This window comes from Gossypium arboreum, chromosome 4, assembly GCF_025698485.1.
Source record: "Gossypium arboreum isolate Shixiya-1 chromosome 4, ASM2569848v2, whole genome shotgun sequence".
In the NCBI taxonomy this organism is placed as follows: Eukaryota; Viridiplantae; Streptophyta; class Magnoliopsida; order Malvales; family Malvaceae; genus Gossypium; species Gossypium arboreum.
In genome coordinates this window covers 56,279,081-56,282,695 of record NC_069073.1, presented here as the reverse complement: position 1 = coordinate 56,282,695, position 3,615 = coordinate 56,279,081, and the positions used below count along the sequence as shown (strand labels likewise).

At 30.8% G+C, this 3,615-nt stretch overlaps 1 long non-coding RNA gene across 1 annotated transcript; it reads right to left on the bottom strand.

Moving 5' to 3' along the window:
- Window positions 1–1,076: 1,076 nt before the first annotated feature.
- LOC128291438 (uncharacterized) lies at window positions 1,077–2,583 on the bottom strand. Its single transcript, XR_008281226.1, has 3 exons — window positions 2,196–2,583; window positions 1,356–1,519; window positions 1,077–1,122 (listed from the first exon to the last, which is right to left on the bottom strand). It is a non-coding gene; the product is annotated as an uncharacterized LOC128291438 (long non-coding RNA).
- Between the last annotated feature and the right edge of the window lie 1,032 nt (window positions 2,584–3,615).

Sequence of the window (3,615 nt, the reverse complement as noted above, 5' to 3'; positions counted from 1 at the left end):
CTTTAAATGCTTCATTGGCTTGGTTTTTGATTTCTTCAACTCGTGAGAGGTTAGAACCTTCATTTTCCATACCAGGCATAACCTTTTTATCAACTTGTTTAAATCAAGTTAAAATGTTAGTGAAAATCTTATTTTCTTCTCACAAACCTCTACATCATCCACAACATTAAACAAATTAGCAAGACGACAATGCTTGATGCAGAAATTTCAAATCAAAAATACCATCAAAATTTTAATTAAAAAAATAACATGCACATACAACTGGAAAAAAAAAGCTAATACAACTTAAAGAAATTATTCATATCTTCTATACTAGGATATTCAAAATTTCATAATCAAAGACAGAAATTTCAAGCATAAGCGAACAATCAAAAGCAAAAATAGAAATAAAAGTTGGGAATACCTTCAAGGATTGTGAGAAGAGGCTGAGAAGAGCAATCGCAAAGGCAATGTGGGCAAGTGTTGGAAGTGTGGCTGAAGGCTACTAATCCTTCCATGAAATGCCAATACAGAGGTGGACCCACTATGTAGCCTAATAAATAGAGGCCCAATAGACACAACCCCACCTTCAACGCCGCCGTCTAGTTCACTGCCATTTCTTCTATCTCAGAGTCTAACTGGAAACCAAATCAAGACTGAAGCAATTTGATGCAGTAGTCAGCAAAATATAGACTACAAAACATAGAGAAGGAAAAAATGCATGCATGATTCAGATCATATTTATAAAATTCAATTATTTGTTTCTAAATTAGTGAAATAAATTATCATTTAAATAATTAATCTTTTTTTAAAACAAGATGTGAGCTTCACTTTAATTGATATTTACAAAATAACAAATGAATAAATAAACACAATAAATAACAAAAGAAATGGTTTCAATTTTAAATTAGAAAGGAACTAGTTATGTTGCTAGCTTTAGGAAGTGCTGCAGCAGACAATGACAAAATCAAGAAGAGCATCCCAAGTGTTCTATTATTTGTCAAATTTTGAAAATAACTGGTTGCATGCTTGTCTCTAATTCACTATCTGATCGAACTACTTGCCTGTGATGAGGTAATAACAGTAATACCCAAATCTTTTGCCAGTCTATAAAGTTACTCCTCAACATTGACACTTGTGGCACTGCCATTGGAAGAATACCAAGGTAAATTAGACAACTAGTTACTAGTTTTTTAAAAAGAATGCATAGTAATTAGTTACATCCTTTGTACACTCGTCAAGGATACCAAATTTAGGCATGTGGAAGAACAACCTTGCCAGGTAAAACAGAAAGTTTGATATCAAAATAACAGAACTCTGTCGGGAATGAAAAGTAAAATATTTTAGTCTGAAGTGTGGAAGTTAGCTTAACTCACCATGCCTAATCTCTGCTGTTCTCCAAGTGATAAGATGTCTTCCCAATTGAGATTAGCATCCCAACCACCTTCCTCCCGTTCTAAAAGATAATTCAATCGAACATTTTCAAGAATGGTTTTCAAACGTGCATCAAGAACGCTGGCACTGTCCACTGGCTTTTTACCTGAAATTTTATGTGTTCAGAATTCCCAAAACAATAGACAGTTTCAGTACATTGTTTTCCAAGAAGTCATTGAAGAAATAAACTTTTACCTTTGACACCATCACATAATAAATTATTTGTCATTCTACCATGCTTTCTAAACTGTTATGGTATTCTTAATGAATAGTGAAGGGAGACCAGATAAAATCTCATGTGAACCGCCAAGATCAAAATTTGAGCATTTCAGACTTAATTATAGTCTATGTCCCTTGATAAACTCATCCCCAGAGAAAAAATGCAAATGTCAGTTGCCAAAATTCCAGATAATTTTGTTTTCTTTTGTAACACGAAAACTTAATGTAGTTTTCATTATCTAATTTTTGGGGAACAGGAAGACCAAAATGTTCATTGATGAAAATTGTATATATTAAAAGGGAAAGAGAAAAAGGACCTCAATCTTTACTGACTGTTAAAGTTGTATATTGAGGGAAAAGTCTCAGTTTCTTCTTGTAGCAAATTGTTAATGTCACTAGACAATTTACACATTGAAGTGGTACCTCTTTCTCTACGAAATTGAAGATGATGATAAACAAGAAATTAAATAATTTATATTAGAATAAAAAGAATTAAGATTTGAATATAGATTTAAAAAATTATTTTTCAAAAGGAAATAAAATGAAAAAAGGGAAGAGCGTACGGATTTGCAGTGCAGAGAATCAGCGAGGGCGAAATCCCGAATAGCCACTCACCAGATCCTCATCATCTTTCTTCTTTTGGTCCTCATCCGTACAGATCTTGGGAGGATCCAAAGCAGCTACAGGACGGCTTCAACATATGAGATCGAAAGACATGATACCCTTCCCCCCCGATAGAAGAAAAGGAAGAGGCTAGGGTTTTAATTGAACGTTGAAAAGGAAATTGGAATAGTCAAATTGCACACTGCGTCTCTTCCGTTGGTTGAGATTAAAGGTGGGTAGGCATGAAATCTTCAAGAGAGAAACTTTATGAGAAGGGGATTTTGATCGGTGAAACCAAAGGGAATAGAATCAGGGTTTTTAGCAGCGCAAAATTGGGGATATAGGGGAGGGGGTGAAAATAAAAAAACGTGGTTTAGATGGAAAGTGTATCTCAACTTTTTGCGGCGTCTTCTAAAAATAATGCCACTATAACTTAATTTTTTGCAGCATTTTTTTCCATAAAACGCCACTATTGCTGAATGTTATTTTTTATTTTAATATATTTTTCCTATTTTTTCTTTTAAAATCTTTGTGTTGAGATTATTATTTTTAGAATTTTTATTTTTTAAATTTTGAATATTGATTTTTAACTGAAATATGGACTAAAATATTAAATATTAAAATTTTAAGTTTTTAAGTTTTAAGTTTTTAAGTTTTAATTTTAATTTTTAAATTTTCAATTTTTTGAAGATTTTATTATTTTAAATTAACATATAAGATACAAAATGAAACTTTAATAGAAATAAAATGGAATCGATGAATTAAAAAATACAAAATGATAAAGCAATACAAGTATTATTCTTTTAAGTATAAATACATCAATATATTTTTATATTGAATATATAAATATAAAATGATGTTATATCAAATTAAAGTTCATGCATATATACAATTGCACACTAAACCATTGTTCATGTATGCTTTTGGGATTTAACCCATTTTGATATATTTTAAAAATAATAATTTATATTTATCTTATTTAGATTTATATTATAAAAAATCCAAGATACACAAGTAGTTCACTATATTTACCCCTAAACACTAAAAATTAAATCCCAAATCCTAAACCATAAACCCTAAATCCTAGACCATGAACATATATATATACTTAATATCCATATGAAATTTATTTTTTAGATTTTAGGGTTTACGGTTTAAAAGCTTATTATTTATGGTTTATAGTTTAGGGTTTGAGATTTACAATTTATAGTTTATGGGTTTAGAGATTAGTTTTCAGGCTTGGGGTTTAAGGGTTGGGGTTTAGTGGTTTGAGTTTTAAGAGTTTATGATTTGAGATTTAGGGTCTGGTGTTTAAAAAGTTATTGATTAGTGTTTATAGTTTTAGGGGTTTATGATTAGAGATTTAGGGTCTGAGGGTTA